This window comes from Mytilus edulis, chromosome 9 (genome assembly GCF_963676685.1).
Source record: "Mytilus edulis chromosome 9, xbMytEdul2.2, whole genome shotgun sequence".
In the NCBI taxonomy this organism is placed as follows: domain Eukaryota; kingdom Metazoa; phylum Mollusca; class Bivalvia; order Mytilida; family Mytilidae; genus Mytilus; species Mytilus edulis.
Window position 1 is genome coordinate 54,377,480 of NC_092352.1, and position 11,941 is coordinate 54,389,420.

The window sequence follows — 11,941 nt, forward strand, 5'->3', positions numbered from 1 at the left end:
TAACACTACAGGGAGATAACTCTGTAAAATCAGCTAAACGTTTTAATTACGTTGTGTTGTTTAGGGAATATTAAGCTTCTCAATGATCAAAATAAGTGTTTGTCAAACTGCTATATAACCAGTGTAATTTTTCTGATAAAACAGTTGGTTCAAATTTTTAGAAATTTTTATATTTTTGTAAAAGGGTCAAAGTAAATACTTTGTCAAAATTTTAAGAAAATTAAACGAGCCAAATTAATTTTAGTTAAAGTGTTGGGTACCACCTTAATGAAGTATGCTTTGGTGTATTATATTACAAACTGTCGACCCCTAAGGAATCAGGCTTATTTACTTTCACTTATCTGCATCTACTTCTGAGAATAAGTTTTATGCAGTTCAGCAACTGTAGAATGGAGAATAGAAACTAAGAATGTGCTAAAGAGATAACAACCCGATCAGAAGAGTAGAAAAACAGCCCAAAACCAGCAAAAAAATCCCACACCCCGGCGGTGACGGGTTTCAGCTGGTCCTTTAACTATAATGTTTACTGTTATTTGCCTTTATTTCATAAGTCATGGATATTGCTTAATAACTGTCATTGTGCACACAAGGTATGATGCTTATAAATAATACGTACATAGTGTTGCTTAGTTAGCCAGTAAATATAGGTTACTCGGAAACCTACCTTATTTTCGAAATCGAAACTAGTAGACCACTTATTAACTGTCTGACCGGATGAAGAATATTTTGGATTAGAACTGATTTGTTTTCCAATAAAGATTGTCATCGGAAATAAATATCAGAAAATAAATTGGATTTAAAAAAAAAAATATGTAGTGATTTATTTTTAACTCAACCCCTAAAATGAGGCGAATGGAAGACGTTATTAAGCCTGCATTTTTGAAATTTAGAAAAGTGGAAACGGAAAATGCTATTCGTCTGCTCTTCAAATGTCAGGTTCGTCGTAAAATATGAAAATGGGCAGTCAAATTATGCTTTTTCTGTGAGTCGTGATTGGTAAACAATTATATGTCGCCTCAAACCAAGAAGGTCACGATTTAAGCTCTAATCTCACTGCATACTGCCCACACAAGTTGAGACTTATATGCAACCTTTTAAGCCTACATGTAGTTGTGCATTTATGATATATAATCCCGTATAGCCTTTGTTTGTTCTCAATTATAACAACGCAGACTTCTTTATATAATATAGCAATGCACTTAAATACATGCATTCTGTATTTTGACATTTTACATACCAGGTAATACTGTGATATGGTGTTGATTCGAACGTTAAAATGGAGCAACACTGTTTATGCTGTTCTTCGTCCCGACAGACGCTGAAGAAATTTTTTCAAGGTAAGTTATATATTTTTCTAAGCAACCTCAAGCTAGAATTTGGTTTATTATTTGTTGATTTTGATTGTAACCAGTATCTGGGATTTGCTATGGAAATGTACGTGGCACTTGCTGATTTGATGGTGGAATCGGAATGAAATTCCTGATTGGATGACCAAAAAGGCACATTGCAGGTGAAAGTTTTGTGTCTCTGTCAGGTGTATTTCTGTACTGAAGCATGGTCCGTTGGAATGCATCCGTGTCTAGATCACCTTTAGAACAAATGTTATTATCAATCATGCGTTTAACGTTTTTTACTCCAACTTTCGCTCTGCAATTGCTAATGAGGGAAAGACACTGACGATAGGCGATGGTGTACACCCCAGTCACGATGAAACTATCTGGTAGCAGCAGAGGTGAATTCAGGACCACCGTCAGATGCTAGTTCGTCTCGAAAGTGACAAATGTGCGCCGAAGACAGGTTATGAGTCCGGCTGCTCCATTTGATGATCTTTAAACAATTGGCCAGTTTGAGTATCGGTCAACTATGACAAGGTAACAAATCCCTTTGTATTGAAAAAAGTCAGAACAAACGCATTGAAACGGGTCGTCTGGTGACATCAGAGGTGTGGGTGGAGCACTTGGGTTAGAAGGTGCTATCCGATTACAATGGTTGCATCCGGCTCTTTGTGCTGAAATAGCAGGGGTAATACCTGGCCAAAAAAGAAACGATGACTCTGCTCTAGAAATCATTGCTGTTACTCATTGGTATGCTGCGTGTAAAGCAGACAACGCTTCATCTCGGAGGCTAGGGGGAAAGATGATTCTGTCCTTGTATATTATAACATCATCAATAGGGTAAAGGTGTTCACGGAATTGGAAGTATTCCCGCAATTGTTGAGGAAATTCATGTCGAAATTCAGATGTACCAGACCTTAATTTAGTTGATAAGTTCATTCATACTTCATACTATTCATGTCCCAAGTAACGGATTTGACTGCAAGCGAATCAAGCGAGGATACGGCTGATATAAAGACACTGTTATCTATTTCAGTAGCATCCGGTTCTAAATCTGTATGATCTATGTCTGATAAAAAAGATGTGGCGGGTGGCAACGACATTGTACTTTTTTTATTGCTGCTATGTCAGCTGAGAGAATAAGTTTTTCAGCGTCCCCAGTTGGATGACGTGAAATACCGTCAGCAGCATGATGTTTGACGCCTGGTATATGAATCATTCGTAAACGATATCTGAGTGAATTTGAGATGTCTTCTAAAGATCTGTCACTGAATATTTTCAGGAATGGTTTAATTTATGGTCAACAGCTACAATAAGATCGTCGCATCCCAGTACAAAATACCTCGCTTTGTCCAAAGCGTCGAAAACGACTAGTGCTTCGCCTTCTACTGGCGAATAACGGGATTCAGCTGGATGTGTAAATCTGCTCCCCACAAGCGTTAGTCGCCATCCTATGTTACGGCAGAATGGTTCACTTCCTTTGCTAGAACAATGTTTCTGAAATAGCCAGAAGCCAATGCAAGTTTTTGACCAATCTGTAGCAAGACATGTCGGTTTACTTTTATCAAAGATGCGAACGCCCCCTTCTATTTGGCTTATAATAGCAGCTTTCGATTCCTCGAACAGTTTGTTGATGTGTTAATCCCAGAAAAATGCTGTTCTTGTTTCAATATTTGCCTGAAGGGAAGCATCTTATCAGCCATGCTGAAGGCGTAGGACACTTGATTAACGAGACCAAACCATGATCATACATCCGTGATATTTTTAGGAGTTGGAAAATCTAGGATCGCTCTTAATTATTTATTTCATACAAGGAGGGACAGTGTTGAACGTGATTTCAAATCCCGCAAATTCTCAATATCTTGACCAAATATGAACTTGCACATTAAGGGGTTGAAAATCAACAGTGCGACGTGGTTTTCAGTTTTTCTTGGCACAAACGACCATTCTATGGCACCACGTGACAGGTTCCCCAACTTGAACTGGTTCCAATGCGCCAAGTCGGACGTCTTGATCAAGACCAGCTTTGACTTCCTCTTTCCAGTGGATTGGTACTGGAACTGGAGTGTGATGAAACACAGGTTCAGCTTCGGGATCCACCATCAATCGCATTGGTGGTCCATCCATCAGTCGCAATGGCTGGTGATCACATGTATTGAAGGTACTAGATTTATTTCCCTGAATCTTTTGCTTCAACGAATTGTGTGACTTCTTTAAGGGTCATGACTTGGTTTTTGTCACCAAGGAGATCTAGTTGGATATCTGGATCGCAAATGCCTCGTGCAAGTACGTCCCGAATAATGATGTCTGTACAGTTCACATCTGTGTTACAAGTAGTAGGCCACTGTATGAAGAATTTGCAGACACCGGTACCGATTCATCACGGTCTTGGCGCATATTATGAAGTGTGATCCTGGCTACCATCGTATTTTCCTTACGAACAGCAAGTTTCTTGATTGCAGCTAACACTTTTTGTACAGGTTTGTTTGCTAGACTACCCCCTGCTGATCGTGTCAACTCCTTGCGTAGCTGCTCATCACAGCATTCTAGAAGCTGAACTACCTTGTCACGGTCGGCAACTTTCGTTGCTTCAACATAATCGGACCACTGTGATTCAAAATATGCCCATTTCTCACTAATACCAGCTGTTGATATAACCTGTCTTTTCATTTTTTCTACTTTCGCTGCTGTGACTGGTCCTGGGGCGTGCGTTATGCTATGAAGTGTGATGAGTACAGCTACGATTGCTGCATCAAGATCGTCAGTGACATATTCAAATCCAGGTATAGGACACTGTACAGCAGGCATTGTCGTATAAGTGTTGTTCCTCACAGGTCTTCAGTAATCTTTGGCCGTGGTCATAAATAAGAACAATTTCTATTTGTTCACACATGTCTTTAATGAAACATACAGCATTATAAGCATTAATAGGCACAGTTCAGTACATAATTATAAGAAACAAATGTACATAGGCAATTATAACCCTCTATTTATTACTAATGGTTTTTGGCCAGAAGATCTTGCAACTTTTACGAAGATATGGAATGATAACAGTTTGAAGTCATATTTTATAACCTTCTATGACTCTGCACCAAATAGCAAGACTGATTTCACATTTCTATTATAGAATTTGATTTTGGTGAACCTTGATACTGATACTGTTCTCGACATTTTTCGAAGTCTGTAGAAAGACGTTCTAGTTTTGTTGATCCTTGTCATCGTATATATTTGCCTACTCAGTTGTCCTGGCTGATATTAGTACCACCCATTGGGTTTGTAGATCCCTTACCTTTGGTTATCGTCTGTGTTTATCTGTAGTAGTTTTCAAAATGATATGCAGAAATGCTCTACACAGCTACGTTTGCATATGTACTATTTCTGTAATTAAAATCTGTAGTACTGGATATTTGATATTATAAATATTTAGTAATATTTCTTTACATTACTCGATTTGTACTTGAAATGTTGGTAAAAAAATGATACAAACAAAGATCACAGTATTACATGATTGAACATCATAACTTTATGAGATTTGAAAAATACAAAAAATACAAACTATCAAAATGCTGAAAATGTGGCCGTGTAATCAAAAATCTGTAGTACTTAAATTTTAAGTACAAATCTAGTACTGTAAAATACAGGTACCTTAATATTACAATAATTTTAAAGTAACAAAATAGTTCTGAATATTACAAGTAGATTTCCAGTACTCAAATTTTTGGTACAGAAATAATACCTATGCAAAAGTAGCTATGTATCTAATGATAAAGCACAATATAAGGGTGATAAGTCCTTACAGAATAAAGTCAATTGCTTCGGTTATTAGTGGTCACTTTTCCTGTTTTACTTTACAGTTTCTTTCTATCAAAATAGGTTTATGATAGAAGGGGATAAAATTGGTTTCACACCATTGTGTTTCGGCAACCATTACTATGAGAAGTCAATTGCTGTTTAAAACAAAATATTTTCACAGTTTATGTCTTTACCTATAACAGTTTGCAAGATGATATGAAAACATTCTACAGTTAGAAAACACATCTTTTTTATACAATTATTCCTGAAATACAAGGAATTAAACGATGGTTTCTTAAAAGTTGTTTTGATATCGTTTTGCAAAATGTCACGTTTTTTCTATCTAAATATTTTTTTCAGGAAATTTACTAATTTTAAAAAAACTGGTCAAACACGTTAATGCTTTTTTATGTTGCCATTTCCATATTTAAATGTTCAGACCCAAATGGGTCCCGTACAATTGCTTAAATTTGTGAAAATATCTTTATTTAAACGTCATATTAAAGGGGGACATCTATTAGAAGGCAATTGAGTTTTTTGCTGTTCATTGTTTCCGTGAATCTGTAATAATAAAAAAAAACTTATCACATATACCAAACTCATAAACTTGTACATCAGACGCGTTTACAAACGTCTCATCAGTGACGTGCGAATAAAAAAGTGTTAAGAGGTCAAATAAAGCACAAGATAAAAAATCACTATCGACCCTAACCATGCTTAGATTCCGAAAGGTTTTGCCAAATAAAGCTAAGGTAATCTATTTCTGTAAGTCGAAAATCCCTAATATCGTAAACTGTTAATCTATATACCTAGTCAAAGCAATGATATGCCAACACAGAAGTCATGTCAACACAGAAATGCTGACTACTGGGCTGGTGATACCCTCGTTGAGGAAACCTCAACCATCAGTGACATCGCACATTGGTTATCAAAGATAAAAACTTATCAAAGATAACTGGCTTATAATTTTGTACAACATACGTGTGTTTCCTCTATAATGAATTTCAGATAGCAGACAGAAATACTAAACAGATGGAAATCCCCAATAAATGGCAATGCTTCGTATAAAGAACCAAGTGATTCCTTCAGTCAAATCAGCATCTGTATTGCTGATAATTTCTCTGTGAACCATGTTTGACTATCTTAAAAAAATTTAAACAAGATAAAATCTTTTTTTTTCTTCAATTGGTCAACATTTTCTGTAATGATGATAATTTAGTTTGAAACCCGGTATTGATGCTGATGGTTTCAGTTATAAAACATGTGAGGACGACCAAACAGTAACAAGTCCACAAAACAATACATAGAAAAAAGATAGGTAACAAAGATATCGAACTCCAAGGACAAATCAAAACTGAAAGTCCCTTGTCAAATGGCATAATCAAATGGCAAAATCAAAAGAGCTCAAACACATGGAAAACAACAGTCATATTCCTTACCAAAGAAAAGGAGTAGGTTCAGTAAGACCCATTTTTGGCCCCAAAATATAGCAGTTTTACAAAATTGTTAAAATGTAAACCTTTAGTTATTCATTGGACAGTAGAATGCTTCTGCTACATAAATATGGGCAGTTTTTGACAATACAATACACATATATCCGGTACTAGCACCATTAAGTCATGCTAAATTACTGAAATCCTCATAATTCTAGCATTTTAGTTAAATTTTAGACGGTTTTCGTGTAAAACGAAAGTGGCCGCATTCGTGTTCATCCTTAATATTGAAATGTGAGTTGTATTTTATGAAAATTCATAACATATTTAAAGGTTGAGGATGAATACAGATGCGGCCACTTTCATTTTTACCAAAAACCATCTGAAAAGTGACATTTTTCGGCATATGAGGTAGATTTTTCATATTTGAGCTTGAATCGGATCGTTTTTAATGACTAAATCTGTTAAAATCTTTCACATAAACTAATTAATTCAAATAAAATAGACACTTAAGTGTTTAAAAAGTGGTCAAAATCTTTCGTCAGATGAACCTGAAATTTGAGGCCAAAATCGGTCCTTACCGGACCTACTCCTTTAAGTTTGAGCATTAGGAAGCGCATTGGGTGATCTCACATGCTTCGAAGGGAAGGTATGCCTTGTTCCAATAGTTGCAAACCGTCGTGTTGCTCTTGGTAGGTACAAATTCAGTTGTCAGTCTCGTTCGGTGATGCCACAATTTAGGGAAAGGGGACGTGAATTGGAAGCATCCATGGTCATCTTTGACATCGTTATTTAATAACCGTAAACCAACTCTTGATCGCATTCGTAAACTTTCGAAGGGGGGAATTGTAATTTACCACCTCAATCAAAGGGAATCCTGATATGAAGCACACTCTCTGGAATATCTTATCAACGGTGAATTCCATTTTCCGGACCTCAAGACTAGATTGCCTTAGTTGTATTTGGAAAAACTTTTTAGTAGTTTTTGGTCCTAAAAGCTCTTCAAATTCGAACTTTATTTGGCCTTTTTAACTTTGCTTTTATTTTAGCTTCACTGATAAATCTTTTGTAGAAGAAACGCACGTCTGGCGCAAATACAAAAATTCAATCCTGGTATATATGATGAGTTTATTTTCAAGCATGGCCTGCATATTAAGTATACTAGTTTTACTTTACCATGTCCTGTCCTTGAATTTTTACTAGATAACATTTGTGTTCGCTATGGAGATTCCGTATATCGCCAAGTTATCGGAATTCCAATGGGGACTAACTATGCACTACTTATTGCGGACCTATTTCTGTATTGTTGAGTTACAATTTATGACTAATATCAGCAAAGACCAATCGAAACAACATCTGATACACAAATTTATTACTAGTAATACTTTCATATACTTGGATGATATATTGGCTCTGAATAATGACGACTTCAGTATGTACACTAAAGAGATTTATCCTGTTGAACTAACTTTAAAAAAAGTAAATACAAACAATGAGCATTGCCCTTTCCTGGATCTTGATATCTATAACATTAACCGAATGCTTAATACCAAAATAAGGCTCAAAAGAGATGATTTTTCATTTCATATTGTTAATTATCAATTTTATATGGTGACGTTCCCTTGTCACCATATTATGGTGAGTGTACGACTCGCTCGTGTATGTAACAACGTATTAGATTTTAGCAAAAGAAATCTATGTATTACTGAAAAGTTGTTAAATCAGGATGTTCGATATCACAAATTAGTCAAAACATTTACTAAATGAAATTTTATCAAGGACATCATACGTAAATTTAAATCAACACGCAGAGAGGTATTTCACATCCAATCATTTATGGTAATATTCGATACAAAGCACAAAAAATGTAGGCGTTATCCTCAAAATCTAACAAAACCTTTAAACAGACTTATTTAAAAGATTTGACATAGTTACGATACTCTCTTCAGGTCATTAAAGATGGCATATGTTGGCTTTAATATTGATTCACTTATAGATTCTTTACATCAGAAATAAACACATTTAGTCTAAAACCAGTTGTCGGCATGATGCGGGTTATGTTATTCTCATATATTTTATGATGGTGTGATACTAAACACCTAACGAGAGGGGTTGTGCTTGATATTCATATGATGAAGACATAATCTTTCAATCAGTTTAATTGAGGTCTGGAGCTGGATGTTAATAACTGCTAGTAGTCCTTCGTTAATTTATGTGTCATTTTCAATTTGTTTAGTTTATTGTGTTACCTATTCTGACATCGGACTCACATCACATCGCATTTTTGCGGCTATCCTAAGTCCGTAGCCTCTGGAATTTGTTAGTCTTGTATCTTTTTTAATACAAGTTCATTTTTATATTTCGGATTTTAGTATGACTTCAATTGTAATTGAACTGATGCACATTTTTGTTTATGGTCCAGCTGAAGCATGGGTCCGGGTGCAGGATTTTCTCGCTGTATTGAAAACCAATTGGTGGCCTTCGGCTTTTTGTTTTATTCACACATCGTTGTCAAAATAATGGAATCTGATTCGACTATCATGCAAGTGAGAGGTTTATTTAGCTATATAACTAGTTTTAGTCCGCCATTTTCTACTTAAGAAAAAGCCTGTACCAAGTCAAGAATATGACAGTTGTTATCATTCGTTTGATGTGTTTAAACTTTTGACTTTGCCATTTGATCAGGGAACTTCCTCTTTGAATTTTCCTCAGAGTGCAGTATTTTTGTGAGTTTACTTTCCATTCTTAATTTTAGTATCTCCAAATTGATACGATATTCCTGAGCTTGCGTTTCCTAACCTGATTTCCATTGCAGATGCGTACTGCTTACAATAAAGATATTGACTTGAAGATTCAAAGTGGTAAAGATAAAATCATACACACTTGGAACCTTTTATGGACACTATCGACCATAATGTAATATAGGTGTGGTAATGATGATCACCCAAAATTGTACTTACACTGAGTAAGATAATGGGTCCCCTAGTTAGACAGAATATGCTTAATCTTCAAAGCACCAGAGATCAACTCAATTTTTCGGGTCTCATTCGGTGACGACACAATTGAGAAAAGATGACGTGAAATGGGAACAAATTCGTGGTAAACTGTGATATCGATATTCGATAAAAGTCAACCAACTTTTGATCACGTCCAAAAAAATATTTCGAAGGGAAGGCTTATAATGTATCATTTGAAACCTATGGTTGAACAGCAAACAATTAATCAGCAACCCGCTATCAACCAAATCATGATATAAAACACAATTTAAATATCGAATCAACTGCGAGATGCATTTTCAAGTAGGGCCTATATATGGAGTACATATCTCTCAGTTGATACGATATGTCATAGCTTGTGTTGCTCAACCTGATTTCCATTAACGATTGTTGCTATTACGAAGAAAGCAATTGAACCAAAGGTTAAAAGTTGCTGGCAAAGATGAAGTCATCCCAACTTCTAGCGTTTTATGGACGCCATCACGAGTTGGTTAACCATTATGAAATGTGGGTATCAGGGATGACCACCGAAAGGGCGCTTACCATGAGCAACATGACGGGTGTCTAGTGGATCAGTCTCTATTTACCCTTCCTAATCACCGGAGATGAACCAAAGTTTTTGGGGCTGTCCGTGTTATTCAGTCTTAAGTATTGTTATTATTACAAGGCATTTTTATAGCGCATTATATAAAACTACAATTACTCATTACTCTAAGCGCTTTACATGTTAAAAAAAGTACACAAGTTCGTACATACACGAAATTACAAAGTTAAAAATATACCAGAATATGTATAAAAGCATACAACATCAAATCTACTATAAAAAGTTAAGACTCCAGCAACTTGGTTAAAAATGACTTAAAAGAATTATTAAAAATTTGAAAACTTGTTATCTTAACTAAATATTTCTAAAATTGCGGAATTTTGTATTTTAAAATAAGTTACTAAAGTATTATATGTAATGTTTGTAGACTTGTTTGTCGCTTAGTCTTTGATTTTAAATTGCCACGGCGTTGTCAGTTTAAGATTTTGTAATATCGCATTGGTTGGTATCTTTTGCCTCTCTTACGTCAATTTTCTCTATTCTTTATTTTTTTTTGGCAATTCGTCTCTATTCTGTTTATGTAAGCACCCAATTATTCTGCTTCTTTATATTTGACCCTATTTTTTTTCTATTTAAATCTTTTGGGTGTTGATTTTTCTTCAAATTAGGCCCATGTTTTTCTTTTCTGTAAACCCCATTCTGACCCTCGTATATGAATAAAATGAAGCATGGCATAACAGAGTTATCAAAGATACCGGGATTATAATTTAATACGCCAGACGCGCGTTTCGTCTTCATCAGTGACGCTAAGATCAAAATAGTTATTAAGCCAAACAAATAGAAAGTTGAAGAGCATTGAGGACCCAAAATTCCAAAACGTTGTGCCAAATACGATTAAATAATCTATTCCTGGGATAAGAAAATCATTAGTTTTTCGAAAATCAAACATGATGGTATATTTTGCCTCTCTTAAATCAAACATGATGGTAATGATGACCTTATTATGGGTTCAACTCCGAGAGCAACCATGCAATTCAAATCAGTATTTATAATCATCAGGGATAACCAATCATGAATTGATCAAAAACTTAATTTGTCATTCTAGTCTCCTCCCAAATTTATATTAACTATAAACAAAGATGTAATAACAAAGCTATAAAACATATAATCCATCAAAAGCGACAGGACCGGTTTGAATTAAGTCAAGGCTCTTTATAAAACTATCAAGTGAGATACCGCTATAATTTACTATCTAATTCAACAAAACTTAAACCTCGTCCATATGTCACCTTTATAAAACAAAAGTGCACACGCTGAAATGTCTTGCCTGTTTGAGATATCAGTGAATTCATATTGAATTAAAATTGAGAATGGAAATAGGGAAAATGTCTAAGAGACAACAACCACACAGGAGAATTTTAAGTCTGTAATATGAAGGTTTTACTACAAGTATCACATACACTAAAGAGGACCAATGTTCTATAAAAATGACGACACAGTCCAATAAACCATTACAGACAGACATGTACGCCTGACAATCGTTCAATTAACCAATATATAGAAGTCATATCACTAATAGAACCAAAGAAACAGATCAAACCACAAAATCTTAACATTCACAGTGAACCATGAAAATGTAGTCAAGGTCATATCAACCCTGCCAGACAGACATCAATACCTAACAAACATTCAATATACCACATATAGTTGACCATTTGCTTATAGTATCTGATAATCTGAAAAAATCAGGAAAAGTTATCATTGACCATTGACCATTATCCAATGAACAATGAACAATGAAAATGAAGACCAGGTCATATAAACACAGCAATAAATTACATG